Genomic DNA, 22,154 nt, shown 5'->3' on the forward strand with positions numbered 1-22,154 from the left:
TATATATATATGTGTGTGTGTGTCTGCTGCTGCTGCTGCTAAGTCACTTCAGTTGTGTCCGACTCTGTGCGACCCCATAGACGGAAGCCCAGCAGGCTCCCCCATCCCTGGGATTCTCCAGGCAAGAAGACGAGTGGGTTGCCATTTCCTTCTCCAGTGCATGAAAGTGAAAAGTGAAAGTGAAGTCGCTCAGTCGTATCCGACTCTTAGCGACCCCATGGACTGCAGCCTACCAGGCTCCTCCGTCCATAGGATTTTCCAGGCAAGAGTACTGGAGTGGGGATATATATGTCTTTCTATATATAATTTGTTTCAACAAAAGGTCTCATATTTATTACTGAGCCAAAGCACCAGTGCAGAAACACTGACACAAAGAGAAATAATTTTTTCAGTGAAACGAATGGATGCATTAATGATGTTTTCAGAGTGATATGGTAAGATGCAAGTGACCTTGACAGCACAAATATGTGTGCCACCTCATGTGTGGCTCCTTATAGACCTATAGCTTTGTTTTTCTGCAATGTCTTCTCTTGGAGTTGTATCTGGTTTTATTACCAGTTTTCATTAGAATCCATTAGGGAATGGCATGATTCTGCTTTTGTTTTTTGGTCAGGTATCACTTGATCCTGAAAGTCTTGTGAGAAGACATGGTGAGGAGCAGAGTCAACTGCACATAAAATGGCAGAGAAGGGGAGGCTAATTATTTTATGTACTTAAAAACTTCATATAGATAGTCTCACTGTATAATATACTGTTCTGCATCTTGCTAGTTTTCTGAAAATTGTGTTTTCTTTGCTAATGCCTGAGCTTCAGCTAAGACATAAACCCAGGTTGGTTTCAGGAAGACACCTCTAAATCCTCCTGGCCCCTCACCTTGCTGCCTTGGTGTCCGTTCTTCATCAGAATCCTCACTGTCATCTACCTGGGGTTTGATGACCTGCCTGCAGTGATGCATGAATGCTGGTCGAGTGCCCCTGAGACCCAGAAAGAAGCAAAATTTTTGCTCTAAGAAGGAAGAACAAAGCATAGAGGCAATGGAAAGTGTCACAAAGTCAGGGCAATTAGTAGGGCTTGGAGAATCTAGAACAGGGCAAGGGGTGAGCTGTGCACTGCCAGGGCCAGCCCTACATTGATAAAAAAAAAAAGAACAAAAATTTCCTCCAGGTTAGTCTCCACACAAAAGGAAACTGTGAGCAGATGTAGCCACCTAAGAGAGGGCCAAGTTACATGGAGACTGAAGACCTGTTTCATGTTTCCCAGGCTCACAGGCACCCAGAATTTCCTGTTACCTATAGTAATCAGTGCTTCACAGTTCCTTTTTGCATTCCTATAATGGATTTTTTCCCATTCTCCCATCTCTGCCCATTCTTCCTTGGAGAAGTATATGGAAATGTCTTTGAAAGCCTAAAGAAAATAATAGACTTCATCAGTGGCTTACTAATATAAGTCAGCCCTTAGAGCTGGGCCTTCTCCTCTACCTATGTGCAGGGAGTAGCCTGATGCCACTGGGTGTCTGTGAGACAGGGATGAAGACTTTCCTTACTGACTGCCGTGCTTAACTCAGCAAACACTGAGCATTTTCCTAACTCTCCCTGACACAAAACATTTGACGATGCTAGTATCCTGTTCTGCCCCACTCCACCCTACCTGTTCCAGACAGGGCCAGGCACTCCCATCCTGTGTATCTTCACAGAGAAGTTCACTCAGCAGTGCAGGCAAGCAGTCTATGGTCTTCAAGGGACCAGCTCCGCATCCTTCCTATAGAGCCGGCTTACAGCCTGGCTTTGCCACCTCCACCTCCACTCTGTTCTCCCAGCATCTCCCTCAGTGCTCTCCTCTGGGGATCTGTAAGGGTTCATGGCCTTGGGTGCCTGTGGAAGAAGATGCTGAGATAGCCCAGACCACTGTCCAGAGCCAGGCCTGTCTTCCTTTGAGTGTTTGGGGCAGGAAGGTGTGGGGAAAGTCAAGGTGGGGGGTCTTGGTGGGATGGACGAATCCTGACAGGCTGTGACAGACCACCCTAATGTGAGCTAGATTTGGTTTCTTTGGTTCCCCTACAACTTGGCCCCTCTGAGGAAAGGCACCAGGGGGGATGTGTCTGTGGGTGACGGAGGGAGTCCTAAGGAGACCTGGAAGTTCGTAACTGCTGGACTGATGTCAGGCTGAAGTTAGGGCTCTGTTCCAGTGCAGGACAGGGAATATTTTTCCAAGAAGGGGTTTGGTGGCTCTCTGCCTGGGGACTCTGGGAAAATCTGAGCATAATGTGTGTTCTACATCTAAGGGACAAATTGCTTGACTTGAGATCAGGGTCACAGGGCTGGGGGAACCGGGGTTCCTCAAACAAAGGGGATTGGGAGGGGTCTTTTGGCTGATGTAGAATGCGCAGGTTGAGAGAACTTGAGATCTCTGAGGCTGAGGAAATCGGGGGTTTCTCATAAAGGAGCTTTAGGTTTCCCTCCTACAGGATAGTTAGGGTCTTGAGGATGAAGGGATTAAGAGTTCCCAGGCTGAGGTCTTCAGGGACTCTGAGATTAGGGGCATTTGGTCTCTCTGCGGGTGCCATTTTTAGGGTGCCTCAGGCTGAGGGGAATTGGGGTTAGTTCAGGTATTTAGGGATCTCAGCACTAGGGCATTTCTTGTTTCTGTGGGTGAAGGGACTTGTAGTCCCTGAAGCAGACGAGATGCGAGCTCCCTTCAGGTTAGGACGTGGGTTCCTCAAAGCTGTTGGGATTTGGAGCCTTCCAGCCTGGAATTTGCAGAGAAGGCAATAGTAATCCACTCCAGTACTCTTGCCTGGAAAATCCCATGGATGGAGGAGCCTGGTAGGCTGCAGTCCATGGGGTCTCTAGGAGTTGGACACGACTCAGCGACTTCACTTTCAATTTTCACTTTCATGCATTGGAGAAGGAAATGGGAACCCACTCCAGTATTCTTGCCTGGAGAATCCCAGGGACGGGGGAGCCTGCTGGGCTGCCGTCTATGGCGTCGCACAGAGTCGGACACGACTGAAGTGACTTAGCAGCAGCAGCCTGGAATTTGAAGACGTCAGGCAAAGGGTTTACGAGGGTTTCGCAGGGCGCGTTCCTGTCAGTCTCCCCGCTGTCCTCCGGCGCTGCCCACCCCTGTCTGGCAAGAGCTCCGCGATAGGCGTCATCCAGTCCTCCCCAGCTGAGGCGAAGCAAAGGGCGAGCAGCTGGCTTGTACAGCCGGGTCAAGCACAAGCCACCAATCGGCGTTGCGACCGAAGCAGGCCAGCCAATAGGAGCCGGGGACGTGCGGAGCGCACAGAAGGTCCCGCCCCACCGATTGGGGATTGGCTGCTCTGGGTCCCGAGCTTGTCTCCGAGACCTCCAGCGCGCAGGCGCATCTTGGCAGGTTTCATAGCTTGTTTTCAGGCTGCTCCTGCTACTACTATAGTGACTATAGTGAAGTCGCTTAGTCGTGTCCTACTCTTTGCGACCCCATGGACTGTAGCCCACCAGGCTCCTCTGTCCATGGGATTTTCCAGTCAATAGTCCTGGAGTGGATTGCCATTTCCTTCTCCAGGGGATCTTCCCAACCCAGGATCGAACCCTAGTCTCCCGCATTGTAGACAGACGCTTTACCGTCTGAGCCACCCGGGAAGTCGCTTCAATCGTGTCCGACTCTGTGTGACCCCATAGACGGAAGCCCACCAGCCTCCCCCATCCCTGGGATTCTCCAGGCAAGAACACTGGAGTGAGTTGCCATTTCCTTCTCTGATGCATAAAAGTGAAAGTGAAGTCGCTCAGTCGTGTCCAACCCTTAGCGACCACATGGACTGCAGCCCACCAGACTCCTCCGTCCACGGGATTCTCCAGGCAAGAGTACTGGAGTGGGGTGCCATTGCCCTCTCCGTGTTTTCAGGCAATGCGTTTTAATCTTGCACTTGAAGTGGGCGGTGCTTCCTCAGGGTGGATGTTTTCATCCGGTGCCCTGAATTAGAATCTTGGCTCCAGGAGACTGTAGTCGTGCTCCTGAACTTTATCCTGGCCCACCTGTGCCCTACCTTGTAAAATCCAGTTTTGGCAAGAATTGTAGGTGATGAGTACTGTTTTATTCAGGTGACAACTGTGTAATTAACTAAATTATGAAACACGAGAGAAACAGCATTTGGTCAAAGATTTAAACGCAACGAATGAAATGGTAAGTATATTGGAAAAACGTGGAGGATTTTTAACCTCAAAGTAGAAGTGGCACTGATGAGTAATCTGTATGTTTAATATAGGTATTAAAAGTCTTCAGAAGTGATATATAAATAAAACCCCAAAGCCCTGCCAGTGTTTTTCTATAGAACAAAGCATTGAATTGGATCTACAGAGGTGAGTTTTCTTGAGACCTACTGGCTTCAGAAGATAAAATAGGGACACTGTTTCTGGCCCTTACATATCTTTTCTCACAGAAAGATAACATGATTTCCATGTATTGGAAGCAAGATGACTGACTAGAAATTATCAAGTGGGGCTGTTACAGGTAGGGGACCACTTCTAGGGCTTGAAACTGGGCTCTTGTCTAACAGTCGGAAATGAATTGTGCTGACAAAGCAAGAGGTTTTATTGGGAAGCGGCACCTGGATGGAGAGCAGTAGGATAAGGGAACCCCAGAGAACAACTCTGCCATGTGGCTCGCAGTCTCAAGTTTTATGGTGATGGGATTAGTTTCTGGGTTGTCTTTAGCCAATCATCCTGACTCAGAGTCCTTCCTGCTGGTGCACACCTTGTTCAGCCAAGATGGATGCCAGTGAGAAGGATTCTGGGAGGTGGTCGGACATGTGGTGTCTCCTTTTGACCTTTCCCGAACTCTTCTGGTTGGTAGTGACCTATTAGTTCCCTGTTCCTTACCAGGATCTCCCATTGTAAATCAACTCATGCAAATGGTTATTATGGTACCTGGTCAGGATGGGCGGTTTTAGTCAGTGTGTTTCCCCTAACAGGGCCATAAGTGCTGGTTGGGAGTCTGGATGGAAAGATGTTACTAGGAAAGGGGGTTTGCCTCTGGGTGGTGTTGAGCCGGAAGATACAACCCAGCCAAAGCTCATGGGAAGGAAAGGTGTATTACTTGCAGAAGTATGGAGAATGCCAGGGAGCTTTCCAGAGCAATGTCTCTCCTAATGGCAAAATTAGGGAAGCTTTAATCTATGGGAACAGGCATGTTGAGGTTTCCATTGTGGCTCAGATGGTAAAGAATCCGCCTGAATGCAGGAGACCGGGGTTTGATCCCTGGGTCGGGAAGATCCCCTGGAGGAGGGCATGGCTATCCACTCCAGTATTCTTGCTTAGAGAATCCCATGGACACAGGAGCCTCGTGGTCCATGGAGTGGCAAGGATTCAGACACGAGTGAGTGACTAAGATTTTCATTTTACCGGTATGTTCATGCAGGGCCTCTGCCCATGGCAGAGTCCAAGCTTCAGTTGATTGAAGTCTTGAGAGTCAGAACCAGTCACCATCAGCATGGATTACATTCCAGCTGATCTGGTCTTGATATAGGTATAGATATCTGTTCTTCATAATCTTTCCCCTTTTAAGTTATTACAAAATATTGAGTGTAGTTCCCTGTGCTATAGAGTAGTCATTGTTGTTTATCTGTTTTACTTTAATTTTTTTAAATGTTGATTTTATTTGTTTATTTTATTTATGTTTTTGGTTGTGCTGCGTCTTTGTTGCTGTGCACGGGTTTTCTCTAATTGCAGTGAGTGGAAACAATACTCTTCGTTTTGTTTCGAGGATTTCTTACTGCTGTGGCTTCTCTTGTTGTGGAGCACAGGCTTCAGGGCATGCGGGCTTCTGTATTTGCAGCACGTGGACTCAGCAGTTGTGGCTCCCAGGCTCTAGAGCAAAGGCTCAACGGTTGAATAAGAAGCCCTCACACTGCAATGAGAAGCCCCCGCTCTCCTCAATTAGAGAAAAATCCATGCAGCATGATGACCCAGCACAGCCAAAAGTAGATAATAAGTAAATAAAATTATAAAACAACAACAACAGGAACCCACAAAAGTCAGAGCTGGTATCAGATAGCCTGGTAATTAGGTCTGGTTGTCTCTGGTTTATTGCCCTGTGGCCTTCTTTCTGAAATGCAAAAAGAAAACTACAAGGGGTGGTCTGCTGTAAAGGTAAGCACCAGGTTGTAAGTAGCATGGAGTTAAAGGAAAATAGGTGGAGGATGTAGCTCATGCAGTTAGGGGACAGAAAAGCAAATTTATTTGCAGACTACAGATTAGGAACAGTGAAGTAAAATCTAGGAGGGATCAGGCCTGCTCAGTGTTCTCTTTAATCTTCTTTGTTCTCAGGAAAGAAAAGAAAATCATTCCTCTTTTTTTCTTTTCACTGTGACATTGATGGATGCAGCTTAGACCAGAAGGAGCGGCCTTCAGGAGCCCAGCTTCATTTTCCTGTTTCTTTATAAAAGCACTGTAGCAGAGTTTGAGACACCACCAGGAGAAAAACAGAAGTTTAACAACTTGTATATGTCATGTGTATAAGGGAGCTACCCAGGAAACCTGAGTCACTTCCTGAAATGTCCAAAGCCATCACCTCAAATACCATTTCAGATAAAAATAAAAGAAAGACCTTGGGGAAGGCGGGGAGCCCATTATGACAGGTTATCATGCAAAACACAGTAAAGAAGCATATGATTGTTGCAGATTTAAGTCTGCATTGATAAGTTCTTTGGGTTTTAATTATCCTTCTATTTCTGGTGCAAAGAGGGTAAGCCCTTAAATATGAGATTTCTCTTTTGTAAATATCCTTCACAAAAGGGCAATCACTTCTTAGTTTTCTGATTCCTGTTGTTTTTTTTTTTTTTTTAGACTGAATAATCCTTTTGCCAGATAGGCATATTTTGGGGTGGCATATTCTACTCACCTTGACATGGATATACCCTACTTTGCTTATGCATTCATCTGTTGAAGGATATCCTGTTGTGTTTTTTTTTTTTCAAGATTTTAGCTATTATGAATAATGCTGCTGTGCATAATTCCATCCCTTGTTTGAATTTGCGATAAATTTTCAAAGCAGTTGAGTCAATATTGAAATCATAATTGTTGGATTACATTGTTTAGCTTTGGAAAACACTGCCCAACTGTGTTATAAAGTGGCTGTACGTACATGCCAGCAGCAGTGAGGGAGACTTCTTTTTCCTCACCCTCCAGCAGTTGATATTGTCATATATATGGAGTTTAGCAGTCCTAAAAGGTGTGGTGTGATATCGCATGATTTTAAAAACTTGTTATTCCTTAATAGTATGATGTTTTTAAAATCTAATTCTTGTAAGATATTTACTATCTATATATCTTTTTTGGCCAGGTGTCTGTTCACATCCTTACTGAATTTTTTATGGGGTTGTTTTAGAGGTCTTTATCTGTTTTGAGTCCAGACACTTTATTAGGTATGTAGTTTACAAATAGTTTTCTCCCAGTTAATGGTTTGTTTTTTGACCTTATGAATCAGGTCTTTCAGAGTAGAAATATTTAATTTTATAAAGTCCACAATATTTTTTTCTTTTATGCACTTGCTTTTTGTGGGCTAACGTCAAAGCTCATGATCTGCAGACCAAAGCCAAGGTCATGAAGATTTTCTTCTTTGTTTTTCAGTAATTTTGATAGTTTTGTATTTTAAAGTTTGTGTTTATAGTCATTTCATTTCATATGGTTTCCAGTTAATTGTTCTGTAACAATTTTGGAAAAGTCATGGGCCGTTTGGTTCTGTTTCCGTTTGATTTTCCCCAGTTTCGTGGAGGCAGCAGAACTGCCCCCAGGGGGCAGGGCCTCCGCTAAAGGTGAGGGTGGCTTGATCTGTGCTTTCCCATTGGCTGGCAGGGAACCTGAGCCCACCTCCTTGAGTCGTCCTGGGGATGTGCATTCTGCCTTTGGACTTGGCTCCCAGCACAGCTGATGGGAGTCCCATCTCCTGAGAACCTGCCCTGGCTTTGGTTTCTGGAACTCGAGGGTGGGGGTAGTCAAGTCCATGCTAATGGGAGCCAGGATCCCTCAGGACCCACCAGGACTTCAGCTTTGGGACATTGTGGGGTCCGGTTCACTCAGACAGGAGCCTGGTCTCCTCAGGACCTGCTGGTAGGTGGTCCTGCTGAAGAAAAAGGTGAAGAAATGTGAGGAAGAGTGGGGGAAAGGTGCTTGTGTGTGGTTGACTGCTGAGGAGTGTCTGTCTTCAGAGGGCCGGGTGGGGAAGGACTTGGTGTGGAGAACCCAGTGTATGGCCAGTTTTGTGTGTGTGGTGTGGGCAAAGTACAGTGCTGCTCTTCAGCACGTGGTGCCCAGTTTTGCCAGCACCGTTTATTGAGGGGACTTTCCTTTCCCTGGTGTATGTCTTTGGCTCCTTAATTCTTGTGAGTTAACAAGAGTACCTGCCCTTAGAACTTTTCTGGGCTCTCTATCCTGGGCCTCTGGTCTGTGTGCCTGTTTTTGTGCCAAGTCCACACTTCTTTATGGTAGCTTTGTAATGTAATGTGAAGTCTAGAAGTGAGATGCTTCCAGCTTGTTCTCCTTTCTCAGGTTTGCTTTGGCTATTCTGGGTCCTTTGTGGTTCCTCACACATCTTAAGATTGTTCTGTTTCTATGAAAAATGTCATTGGAATTTAGGTTGTTGTTGTTTAGGCGCTCAGCCATGGGGTGGGTTGCCTTGCTCTTCTCCAGGGATATCCCGCACCTATCACCCTCCAGTTCTGCATGAGCTACACTCTGCATCTATTATCTTTTAATTTTATGCTAGTCACATCCTGATGCTTAACTTTACAGCACTTTCTCTGTAAACACCCCTTGTAGTTTGTTTTTCCCTCTTTGCATTAAGGAAAGAAAGATGTAGTGCAATCCACAAAAGACAATGGACCTAACTACTGGGACAGAATCCCAGACCCAAGTTACCTGAAGCCAGCCTATTGACTGTTTTGAAACAATGCAGAAAGAAAGAATACAGGATCCTTACATCTTTGCTCTTTATCTCCAACCTCTGACTGTGAGCCCCGACTATATCATCTCCTTGATTCCCCATGGCGGGGGCACAGTTCCTGAGGCACGGGCCTACTGTGTTCTCTACTTTGCCAGCTTGGGGATTAAAGCCATCTTTCTATTTCCTCCAAAAAAATTTATTTCCACAAAGGTGTAAGGATCATGTATTCTTTTTCCTTTTTGCATTGTTTCGAAACAGCCAATAGGTTAGTTCTGAAAAGAAGAAAACTTAGTTATCAATTCAGACTGTAGATTAGGAACAGTTAAAGTAGAAAGGGACTCAAAAGGCAAAAGAGAAAAAGAAAACTCTTATTTCACTGCAATGTAAGCAATATCTTTAAGCTTGCTGTTGTGGGAAATGGCCACAAGGAGGCAGGATTTCTTCATGCCCTACTCCTGTTACTGCAGTAACCAGAGCCTCAGGATTACTCCTAGGTCATGGTTGTAAGTTAGAGTGGCATGTGCCAGAAGAAACCATCAAAAGTTGTGTCTCATTAATCCTTGGTTTGTTTGTTTGTTTGTTTTTTCATTTAATGTTTACCTTTTTTTGGAGGATAGTTGACTTACGTTTATGTGATTAAAACAAGGTATGATATTACCACACTACCTAAGGGGCTTCCGAGGTAGCTCAGATGTTAAAGAATCTGCCTGCAATGCAGGAGATGCATTTTCCATCCCTGGGTGGGGAAGATACCCCTGGGGAAGGAAATGGCAACCCACTCCAGTATTCTTGCCTGGAGAATTCCATGGACAGAGGAGCCTGGTGTGCTACAGCATATGGGGTCACAAAGAGTAGGACACAACTTAGTGACTAAACAACAACAACAACAATAATCCTGGCCTGGATTCTTACAAAAAACTGTGAATTGGTCTCTTCAGCCTTTGTATGTTCCAGTCCCCCACACTTAGACACCCTTGGATGCCTCTTCCCATGTGTCATTTTCTGCTCAAATATCTATAATGGTGGGACTCTATTGTCTGCTCTTCAGCATCCCTAAGGCCCAAATCTGCTCCCCTAAGAGTCTGTTATGCTCCAAAAAGCTGGCTCACTCATCATTTGTTAAGTACACATATTGCTTTCTCTTCTTTGGAGCTTTGTTTATGCCTGAAAATGTTCTCTGTTCTGCATTACTACTGTTAAAAACCTTACCTATCCGTTTCAAGCTTTAACCATGTTCATAATTCTAATTTCCTCCTACCATCTCCCCACTCACACCAGACGGCTCTTACTTGAGTTCTCTTAACACAGTGCACTCCTTTGACCATTTCCTTCTTGTTTGTCTTTAATTATATGCTGCCTTCAACCATTTTTCCACTTTCAACTGGATTTTAACCCTACTTTTGAAAGGGGATTACATTGTCCTCAGTTTTGGACCATCCAAACCTTCCATCACAATGCTTTGCAGGTCGTGGACATTCAGCATCCCTCACATTGGAGAGACAGTAACACCAAGTAGGAATGTATAAACTGTAGAGTCAGGTGGACAGGGATTCCAGTCTCAGGGAAATTTCTCAGTAGCTGTGAAATTTGGGCAAGGTAGTTAACTTCTTTGAGACTCAGATTCATTTTCTATGGGCATAGCATTGTATCTGATACACAGGAAAATACATGTAGAGTTTAACATTTATTAAGTATCTAATATATGGCAGTGGCAAGTGTTTGTTTCATAGAATTTTCTGGAATACCTTTAATTCCTTCTAACTAAAGACATTTTAACTCTCTCTTTTTTAGTCTTACTTATGCTTACAATAATTTGCCAGCAAGGCAAAATTGGCACAAAGAAAGCCATTTTATAGATAGACCTGATATTGTATTTACAATAAGGTCTATGTTTATTTTGAAAATACTGTGAAGTGAAAGTCGCTCAGTCATGTCCAACTCTCCAGGCCAGAATACTGGAGTGGGTAGCAGTTCCCTTCTCCAGGGGATCTTCCCAGCCTAAGGATCTAACCCAGGTCTCCTGCATTGCAGGAGGATTCTTTACTAGCTGAGCCACCAGGGAAGCCCTGAAAATACTGTAGTACTTGTCAATTAAATAGATTCACGTATATTTATTGAGCACCTGTTTAGCATCACTGTTGTAGGTATTGGGGATACTGCAGTGAATAAGATACAGCCCTTGCTCTCTACTTTCATTCTAATGTGTGAAGTGATTCCATAGACATCTAAGAAACATGGTGAAAAGCTTGTGTAAAATGGGGCCAAACCTGCTTTTTAGAATCCCAAATTCCATTTTTGGGTCATAAAACTCAATTGTTATGGCAGTTTTTGGGGAGTCCAAGAATGGCTACCTGGATTTTTATTAATCTTTTTTCTTTTTCCTTTTGTAAATTGAAGTGTAGTTGATATACATTTGTTACTGAGCCTTACCGCAGTAAAACCAACTACTGACACCTGGCTGTGGTAAAGGAAAGTGCAGCGTTTATTGGAAGGCACCATATAAGGAGTCTGGGACAGCTACTGCTTAAAAAGCCTGCAATTGCCAATGGGCAAGGTGAGGTAAGCCAAAGGGTACATGACCACCCCGTGCACAATTCTCCAACTGGTTAATGGCGAGGTAACAGGGTGCATCACAGGAGTTAACTTAGAGTTAGGCATTGTCCTTAAGCATCATGGACTCAATGGACATGAGTCTGAGCAAACTCTGGGAGATAGTGAAGGACAGGGAAGCCTGGTGTGCTGCAGTTCAAGGGGTCACAGAGAGTCAGACTTGACCAAGCCACTGAACAATATTAGGCTCCAGTAGACCTGGAGGCTAGGTACTCTGGTCATGAAGTAGTGAACTAGTTAGCATCTTCCACCTGGAGGTTTTAGCATCTGTAAAACTACTCAGGAAATGTACTCAGCTGCTACCATCTAGGCACTTATCAGAGGAGCTAAAGCAGAGGATATGGGTGAGGGAGTCTGTCCCTGGGAAGGCAGCATTTGGTTTTGCTTGGGTACACATTATATGTTACAGGTGTGCAATATCAAGAGTCACAATGTTTAAAGGTATACTCCATTTATAGTTGTAAAATATTGGCTATATTCCCCGTGTCTTGTAGCTTATTTTACATAATAGTTTGTACCTCTTAATCTCCTACCCTATAATGCGCCCCCCTCTTCTCACTGGTAACCACTAATTTATTCTCTAGATCTGTGAGTCTGCTTCTCTTTTGTTATATTCAGTAGCTCCTCATATTTTTTAGATTCCATTACAAGTGATATCATGCAGTATTTGTCCTTGTCGAACTGACTAATTTCATTTAGCATATGCAGGGTGTTTTGTTACCCAGGCTTTTAAAAGCTAGGACTCAAAGAAGCAATGTCGTGGAGGCAAGCTGAATATGTATTTTTTCCTCTGGTCCAAACTAGGTAAATCTTTAAGTCTTTGTGTGTGGCAGCGGGATCTGCGCTTTTTCCCATTCTATTCAACTAACCTAAAGTAGTTGTCAGGGAGTGAAAGTTGTTCCTTGCTGGCACTTTGACAGGAGCTCCCAAAACACTGACACCCTTCCTTTGTAGCCACTTAGGTGAGTCCTGTCCATAGCACAAGGGTGCTTAGTCCTCTGCGCCATCCGCTTCCTGGGAGCCCAGGTCGAGTATGGGGGGGCGCCCAGGTCGAGTATGGTGGGCGCCCAGGTCGAGTCGGGAGGAGCTGGGGGCGTGGAGGGCGTGGTTGGGGCGGAGCGCGGGGCGTAGAGGGCGTGACCTGAGTGTGGTGTGGGTGTAGTGGGCGTGGCCAGGGCGGAGCGCGGGACGTAGAAGACCTGGCCCGGGCGGGGCGAGCCGCAGTCTGAGTGCTCCCTGGAGCCTGCAGCATCTTACTCCGTAGAGGGTCGCCGTGAAGATTTCGAGGAGCCCGAGCCGTCGGCTGCCTCAGCATAAGCCCAGGCCGCCGCCGCAGCTCGAGTCCAGGTACACGCGATGGGAGGTCCCGCATCCAGGTGCTTGCGAGGCGGTTGCACTCCCCGGGCCGCCGCCTCTGCGCGCCTCCTACACCCTCCCGCGCCGGAGTCCTTGGCTTTCGGAGCTTCAGGTCGTAGTACGCCTGCCGCAGCTCCATCCGGACCTTGGCGTCGGCCCCCTCCCGGGACTCCTGCGTGCTCCGCGGCGCCCGAAAGCGGCCAAAGCGCCCCAGAGGCAGCCCCCTGCTGCAGATCTCCCACCTGAGCCTGGAGGCAAGCACAGAGGAGGCAGAGAGAGAGTCATAGTGGCATCACCTGGGCGCCCACCTTCTGCGCTGGGAGAGGCGTTCCGTGCCGCACGCCTCCTGGCCACCAGCTAACTCGCAGAGGAAGGGGAATGGATGCTGTTTGAGTATTTTCAGCTGTCTGCAAAGCTGGTAGATGCTGTTGTTACCCGCCAAGTCGAAGGGTATTCACTTCCAGCAAGACATTAATTAAATCTGTTCTCTGGCTATGAGCGTGTTTTTTTGTTGTTGTTAAAGTTTTAATTTTTAATTTTGGCCATGCAGCGCAGCTTGTGGGATCTTCTGTTCCTCAACCAGGGATTGAACCCTGGCTTCTGGCAGTGAAAGCACTCAGTCCTAACCGCGGGACTACCAGGAAATTCCGTCCCCTCCCTCTGCCTTTTTTTTTTTTTTTTTTTAAAGAGTTAGATCATTTGCAGTGAACTTTGAGTGATGGTTTTAGTTATTGAATTAGGGTGGAATTAGTGGTGATGGGGAAAGAGTTCGCAGGGTGAAAAAATAGGAATACTAATAATAATGGAAAAAGAGGAGGAGGAGGAGAAATAACTTTTCTTTGCCGTTCATTACTTGCCAGGCACAGTTTTAAGCTCTTCTATTGATTCGTTTCCTTGGATGGTAAGGATGGGAGTTTACTGAACTCCAAGATGGGCTGAAACACAAGTTGTGAGAATTGAGACATCTGGGAGGAGGGATGGAGATGAGTCATAGTGAAACGGGGATAAATGGTGAACCAGGGAAAAGAAGGAAATCAGGAGAGTGGAAATTTGAAAAAAGATCTCGGGGTTGGGAATGGGGATAAAACATTCAGAGTGCATGGAGTAACTGATTTGAACTTTGAGATTTCTGTTGTCAGGGGTAATTGGAGGATAAGAAAAGAAAGAAAAGATTTGAAGGGGGTGTTGTATTCAGTGATAGTAAAGCTGGAAAACCACAGGAGAAAACTGCTAAGATGCAGAGGAGAGGAAGATGGATCAGGCAATGCAGATAGGTTTGAGGGGATGTCACTGCTGCTGCTGCTGCTAAGTCGCTTCAGTCGTGTCCGACTCTATGCGACCCCATAGACGGCAGCGCACTAGGCTGCCCCGTCCCTGGGGTTCTCCAGGCATAACACTAGAGTGGGTTGCCATTTCCTTCTCCAATGTGTGAAAGTGAAGTCGCTCAGTCGTGTCCGACTCTTAGTGACCCCATGGACTGCAGCCCACCAGGCTCCTCCGTCCGTGGGATTTTCCAGGCAAGAGTACTGGAGTGGGGTGCCATTGCCTTCTCCGGGGGATGTCACTAATGGAAAACAAATTCAGAACATGGACTCTGTAGGGGGCTAACTAGGCAGACATCATGAAAGTCTGTCTACTGACCTGGCTTGGATGGAGCTCTGGCAGAACCACTGTAAGTGTTCCTAAGCCAGGGTAGAGTTGAGCTGTGGTTGGCTCGTGGGTGGGAGAGTTGGTTGACAATCAGACAGGGAGGAGACATATAGGTGGGTTTGATTTATCTGCTTTTAACCCCTTGCTAGTTGTAAATGAGAGACCAGCTTTTTATGTGTGTGAAATGAGTATTAATTAACAGCAGGTAGCTCTGACTCTTATTTTCTTAAACTGAGAGCATCAAAAGTCCTTTTGCAATGACCTGCATTATCCCCAGGAAGCTCCATAACTCATGTCCCCAAGCCTTGCTCCTTGTGCCAGGAGGTTTAGTGGGGCTGACTGGCAAGCCCCTCAGGAAAGCCTATGGAGTTCAGTGCTGACACTGCATTTGGTGCCACTGTTTAAGCCATTTCACTGTGTGTAAAGGTCCATTCATTTACTCTAATGTGTACTTTCCAAAGCTTTTATGAGGTGGTCTCTTGAGATTTCTTATTCTCCCAGGGGTTGATGCAAAGTAGTTTGGAATATATCCAAAAATCAGTAAGTGGAAGAAACTCCATAGCTGTCATTTTTTTTAAACAATCTTTTATTTTAAATTGGAGGATGATTACTTTATAATCCTGCAACGGTTTCTGTGATACATCAACATGAATCCTCCATAGGTATACATATGCCCTCTCCCTCTTAAAAACCTCCCTCCCCATCCCACCCCTTTAGGTGTCACAGATTGGGTTCCCTGTGTCATACAGTGAATTCCCACTGGCTGTCTATTTTACGTATATACAATGCTACTCTCTCAATTCTTCCCACCTTCTCTTTCCCCAACTGTGTCCACAAGTCTGTTGTGTATGTCTGCGACTGCATTGCTGCCCTGCAAATAGGTTCATCAGTACCATCTCTCTAGATTCCTATATGTGCGTTAATATACATTATTTGTCTTTCTCTTTCTGATTTACTTCACTTTGTATGATAGGCTTTAGGTTTGTCCACCTCATTAGAACTGACTCAAATGCATTCATTTTTATAGCTGAGTAATATTGTGTTCTATATTTGTATTACCACTTCTTTATCCATCCATCTGTTGGTGGACATGTCCTAGCTATTGGACATGCTATAGGACATGCTTCCATGTCCTAGCTATTTTAAATAGGGCTGCAATGAACACAGAGGTACATATCTTTTTCAGTTATGGTCTCCTCAGAATATATGTCCAGTAGTGGGATAGCTGGGTCATATGGTAGTTTTTTAAGGAATCTCCATACTATTCTCCATAGTGGTTGTATCAGTCTGCATTCCCACCAAGAGGGCAAGAGTGTTCCCCCTTTTCCACACCCTCTCTAGCATTTATTGTTTGTGGACTTTTTGTGGATGGCCATTCTGACCAGTGTGAGATGGTACCTCATTGAGTTTGGATTTGCATTTCTCTAATAATGAGCAATGTTGAGCATCTTTTCATGTGTTGATTAGCCATCTGTATATATTCTTTGGAGAAATGTCTATTTAGGTCTTCTGTCCACATTTTGATTGGGTTGTTTGTTTTTCTGGTATTGAGCTTCATGTGCTACTTGTATAGTTTGGAGGTCAGTTCTTTGTCAGTTGTTACATTTGCTGTTATTTTCTCCAATTCTGAGGGTTGTCTTTTCACCTTGCTTATAGTTTCCTTCGTTGTGCAAAAGCTTTTAAGTTTAATTAGGTCCCATTTTTTTTAATTTTTGTTTTTATTTCCATTACTCTAGAAGGTGGGTCATAGAGGATCTTGCTATGGTTTATGTCAAAGACTGTTGTGTCTATGTTATCCTCCAAGAGTCTTATAGTTTCTGGTCTTACATTTAGGTCTTTAATCCATTTGGCATTTATTTTTGTTTACTTTGTTTTTGTTTGGTGTTTATGGTGTTAGGAAGTATTCTAATTTCATTCTTTCACACATAGCTGCCCAGTTTTCCCAGCACCACTCACTGAAGAGACTGTCTTTTCTGTATTGTGTATTTTTGTCTTCTTTGTCAAAGATAAGGTGCCTGTAGGTGGGTGGATTTATCTCTAGGCTTTCTATTTTGTTTCACTGGTCTATATTTCTATTGTGCCAGTACCGTACTGTCTTGATGACTGGAGCTTTGTAGTGAAGTCTGAAGTTAGAAAGTTTGATTTCTCCAGCTCTGTTCTTCTTTCTCAAGATTGCTTTGTCTATTCAGGGTCTTGTGTTTCCATACAGATTGTGATATTATTTACTCTAGCTCTGTGAAAAAATACCATGGGTACTTTGATAGGGATTGCATTGAATCTATAGATTGCTTTGGGTAGGATAGTCATTTTCACAATATTTATTCTTCAACCCAACAACATGGTATATCTCTCCATTTGTTTGTTTTGTCTTTGATTTCTTTCATCAGTGTCTGAGTTTTCTGCATACAGGTCTTTAGGTAAGTTTACTCCTAAGTATTTTTTAAATTAAATAATTAATTTTAAAATGAAACAAAGATGAATATTTGTAATGATAAAAGGAACAATTCACAAATAAGGTATTCATCATAAACTATCAGACAGCTAACAACAAAGAAACAAGGATACACAAAGCAAAAATCAGAAGAAATATAAGTGAAAAGAAAAAAATATACAATCATAGGCATATTATCATTTTGCTGAGAATATTTTATCAAGTGCAGAAAAAAGTAAGAAGCATCTTGAATTATGTCATTAATAATTTAAATATAATGATTTCTATTTATATTAATCTTATATCCTACACAAATAAATTTCAAATTTTGTATCTCATACGTTGTTATTAGGTGTCCATAGGGCATTTTGAAAAACTAGCAAAAATAAGCTGACTAAATTTGAAAATGTGAAATTCTTTCTTTTTGTAATTCATTTATGCCAGTACACTTATTATTGGTTTTGAAATTTCCATTATATGTTATTGTAAAATATTGACTACAGTTCCCTGTGCTATACAGTTAACCTTTGTTGCTTGTTACATGTCTATTTTTTTAATTAGAAATCGAGCATTCTATTCATAGTCAAACAAGTGGAATCAACATGTCATAAATTTTTTAGTTAGGCAAAAGTTCATAAATTTTCTAAATATATATATTATGCATATTATTAATATGTATGCAAGGGCTTTTCTACTATGCTTGATAAAGGCTTGAGAAAGAACATCAAAAAGAGGAGATGGAAAAATTGGAAAACATAAAGTGAATGAAATAGGAGCACTGAATATGAAATAGAAAAAGTAAACCAAACTAGATAAAAGTAAAAGATCCTGATATAGTCCAGTGGCTTTTAAACATGGCTGCTCATTAGAAATATATCTGGAGCTCTGCTGAAAAAAAAGCAGTATATGGGCATTTGTATTTTTCAAAAAATTCCAAGATAATTCTGATATGCATATGGATTTTAAAAAGTGATTACAGGTTTTTCTATTAAATGGTAGTTTTGGTGATACAGAATTCTGTTATTTTTCTGTTTACCAGTCCTGATACAGTGGTATTAAGTGAGTGATCACGATGATGTGATCACTCACCTAGAGCCAGACATCCTGGAATGTGAAGTCAAGTGGGCCTTAGGAAGCATCACTATGAACAAAGCTAGTGGAGGTGATGGAATTCCAGTTGAGCTATTCCAAATCCTGAAAGATGATGCTGTGAAAGTGCTGCACTCAATATGCCAGCAAGATTTGGAAAACTCAGCAGTGGCCACAGGACTGGAAAAGGTCAGTTTTCATTCCAATCCCAAAGAAAGGCAATGCCAAAGAATGCTCAAACTACTGCACAATTGCACTCACCTCACATGCTAGTAAAGTAATGCTCAAAATTCTCCAAGCCAGGCTTCAGTAATACATGAACCGTGAACTTCCCGATGTTCAAGCTGATTTTAGAAAAGGCAGAGGAACCCAGAGATCAAATTGCCAACATCGGCTGGATCATGGAAAAAGCAAGATAGTTCCAGAAAAACATCTATTTCTGCTTTATTGACTATGCCAAAGCTTTTGACTGTGTGGATCACAATAAATTGTGGAAAATTCTGAAACAGATGGGAATACCAGACCACCTGACCTGCCTCTTGAGAAACCTGTATGCAGGTCAGGAAGCAACAGTTAGAACTGAACATGGAACAACAGACTGGTTCCAAATAGGAAAAGGAGTACGTCAAGGCTGTATATTGTCACCCTGCTTATTTAACTTATATGCTGAGTACATCATGAGAAACACTGGGCTGGAAGAAGCACAAGCTGGAATCAAGATTTCCGGGAGAAATATCAATAACTTCAGATTGCAGATGACACCACCCTTATGTTAGAAAGTGAAGAGGAACTAAAAAGCCTCTTGATGAAAGTGAAAGAGGAGAGTGAAAAAGTTGGCTTAAAGCTCAACATTCAGAAAACGAAGATCATGGCATCCAGTCCCATCACTTCATGGGAAATAGATGGGGAAACAGTGGAAACAGTGTCAGACTTTATTTTGGGGGGCTCCAAAATCACTGCAGATGGTGACTGCAGCCATGAAATTAAAAGACACTTACTCCTTGGAAGGAAAGTTATGACCAACCTAGATAGCATATTCAAAAGCAGAGACATTACTTTGCCAACAAAGGTCCATCTAGTCAAGGCTATGGTTTTTCCTGTGGTCATGTATGGATGTGAGAGTTGGACTGTGAAGAAGGCTGAGCGCCGAAGAATTGATGCTTTTGAACTGTGGTGTTAGAGAAGACTCTTGAGAGTCCCATGGACTGCAAGGAGATCCAACCAGTCCATTCTGCAGGAGATCAGCCCTGGGATTTCTTTGGAAGGAATGATGCTGAAGCTGAAACTCCAGTACTTTGGCCACCTCATGCGAAGAGTTGACTCATTGGAGAAGACTCTGATGCTGGGAGGGATTGGGGGCAGGAGGAGAAGGGGACGACAGAGGATGAGATGGCTGGATGGCATCACTGACTCGATGGACTTGAGTCTGAGTGAACTCCGGGAGTTGGTAATGGACAGGGAGGCCTGGTGTGCTGTGATTCATGGGGTCGCAAAGAGTCGGACACGACTAAGCGACTGAACTGAACTGAAAACTGGAGTGTCTGTTTCCCCCAGTCCTGTGGAAGTCATGTAATCAAATCCTGCTGGCCTTCAAGGTTAGACTCCCTGGGCATTCCCAGTCCCTTTGTCCGATCATTAGGTTGGGAAGCCTGACCTGGGGTTCAGAACCTTCCCAACAGTGGGAGAACTTCTTTGGTATTATTGTTCTCCAGTTTGTGATTCACCCACCCTGCGGGTATAGGACTTGATTTTATTGTGATTGTGACCTTCCTACCATCTTGCTGTGGCTTCCTCTTTGTCTATGGACGTGGGGTATCTTTTTTTTTTTTGGTAGGTTCCAGTGTCCTCCTGTGGATGGTTGTGATTTTGGTGCTCTTGCAGGAGGAGAGTGCAAGTCCTACTCAGCCATCTTGAACTGGAAGTCTACTCCTAAGAATTGTATTCTTTTTGTTGCAATGGTGAGTGGGATTGTTTCCTTAATTTCTTTTTCTGATTGTTCATTGTTAGTGTATAGGAATGCAAGGAGTTTCTGTATATTAATTTTATATGTGACTTTACTGTATTCATTGATCAGTGCTAGTAATTTTCTGGTGGTATCTTTAGGGTTTTCTATGTAAAGCATCACGTCATTTATGAACAGTGAGAGTTATACTTCTTTTCCAATCTTGATTCTTTTTATTTGAATACTAGTGGCAAGAATGGGTACCATTGTTTTGTTCCTGATTTTAGAGAAAATGCTTGCTGTGTTTCATTTTTATTTCAAAAGTAACTAAAAAAAAGCACAATGGAGCAAAATATCCTAATATTGATGGCCTCATTTTAACAGCAGAGACATGAAAAGAGGGTTTTCACCATTGAGAATAATGTTTGCTGTGGATAGACCATATATGGCCATTGTTTTGTTGAGGTATATTCCTTCTGTGCCTACCTTCTGGAGAGTTTTTTTTTTTTTTTATCATAAATGGGTGTTAAAGTTTGTCAAAAGCTTTTTCTGCATCTATTGAGATGATCATATGGTTTTTATCTTTCAGTGTGTTAATATGGTGTATCACATTGACTGATTTGCATATATTAAAAAATCCTTGCATCCTGGGATAAACCCCACTTGATCATGATGTATGATCCTTTTAATGTATTGTTGGATTCTGTTTGCTGGAATTTTGTTGAGGATTTTTGCATCTATGTTCAGTGATACTGGCCTATAACTTTCTTTTTTTGTGGTATATTTGTCCAGTTTTGGTATCATAGATTGAGTTTGGGAGTTTTCCTTCCTCTGTGATTTTCTGAAAGAGTTTGAGCAGGTTAGGTGCTAGCTCTTCTCTAAACTTTCAGTAGAATTCGCCTGTGAAGCCAGCTGGCCCTGGCCTGCTGTTTGTTGGAAAAATTTTTTATTATAGTTTCAATTTTCATGTTTGTGACTGGTCTGTTCCTATTTTCTATTTCTTCCTGATTCAGTTTTGGAAGGTAAAAAGTTTGTAAGAATTTGTCTCTTTCCAGTTTGTCTATTTTATTGGCATATAGTTGCTCATAGTATCTTATTGATCCTTTGTATTTCTGTGTTATCTTTTGTAACTTCTCCTTTTACATTTCTACTTCCTCTAACTTCTCCTTTCTCCATTTTATTGATTTGCATCTTCTCCCTCCCCCCACCCTTTTTTTCTTGATGAGTCTAGCTAACAGTTTGTCAATTTTGTTTATCTTCTCAAAGCACCAGCTTTTAGTTTTATTGATCTTTGCTGTTGTCTCCATTTCTTTTTCATTTATTTCTGCTTTGATCTGTATGATTTCTTTCCTTCTAACTTTGGGGTTTTTTTGTTTGTTTGTTTTCTAAGTGCTTTAGGTGTAAGATGAGATTGTTTATTTGGTAGTCTTTCTTGTTTCTTGAGATAGGTTTGTATTGCTATAACCTTCCCTCATAGTATTGCTTTTACTGCATCCCATAGGTTTTGCATTGTTGTGTTTTCATTGTTAATTGTTTCTATGCATATTTATATTTCCTTTTTGATTTCTTCAGTGGTCTGTTGGTTATTGAGAAGCATGTTGTTTAACTTCCATGTGTATGTGTTTTTTTAAATAGTGTTTTTTTTTTTTTCTTCCCTGTAGTTGATGTCTAATCATATTGTTGTGGTCAGAGAAGATGCTGGAAATGATTTCAGTTTTTAAAAATTTACCATGGCTTGATTTGTGGCCCAGTATCTGATCTATCCTGGAGAATGTTCCATGTGCACTTAAGAAAAAAGTGAAATCTATTGTTTTTGGATGAAAACAAATATCGATTTGTATATATCGATTAGGTCCAACTAGTCCAGTGTATCATTTAAAGCCTGTGTTTACTTATTTTCTGTCTGGATAATCTGTCCATTGGTGTGAGTGGGGTGTTCAAGTCCCCCATATTATTGTGTTACTGTTGATTTCCCCTTTCATAGTTGTTAGCATATTGAGATGCTCCTATGTTGGGTGTATATATATTTATAATGGCTTTGTGTCTTGTAACGGTCTTTAAATTTTTTTTATCTGAGATGAAATTGCTACTCCTCTTTCTTTTGATTTCCATTTGCATGGAATATCTTTTTCCAGCCCCTCACTTTCATTCTGTATG

At 43.0% G+C, this 22,154-nt stretch overlaps 1 long non-coding RNA gene and 1 pseudogene across 13 annotated transcripts in view; one reads left to right on the forward strand and one right to left on the reverse strand.

Moving 5' to 3' along the window:
• Positions 1-499: 499 nt before the first annotated feature.
• On the reverse strand, positions 500-649 carry LOC129634563 (60S ribosomal protein L39-like; annotated as a pseudogene).
• A 2,658-nt stretch (positions 650-3,307) lies between these two features.
• The window catches only part of LOC129634442 (uncharacterized), a 52,390-nt gene continuing 33,543 nt past the window's right edge, over positions 3,308-22,154 (forward strand). The window contains exons 1-6 of one of the 13 annotated variants that reach the window (XR_008705641.1): positions 3,308-3,717; positions 4,083-4,164; positions 4,247-4,340; positions 11,317-11,478; positions 18,006-18,244; positions 19,890-20,013. This is a non-coding gene — a long non-coding RNA (uncharacterized LOC129634442). The other 12 variants (XR_008705640.1, XR_008705642.1, XR_008705643.1 and 9 more) reach the window with 12 other exon arrangements.

The sequence above is a fragment of the Bubalus kerabau genome, chromosome 19 (assembly GCF_029407905.1).
Source record: "Bubalus kerabau isolate K-KA32 ecotype Philippines breed swamp buffalo chromosome 19, PCC_UOA_SB_1v2, whole genome shotgun sequence".
Classification (NCBI taxonomy): Eukaryota; Metazoa; Chordata; class Mammalia; order Artiodactyla; family Bovidae; genus Bubalus; species Bubalus kerabau.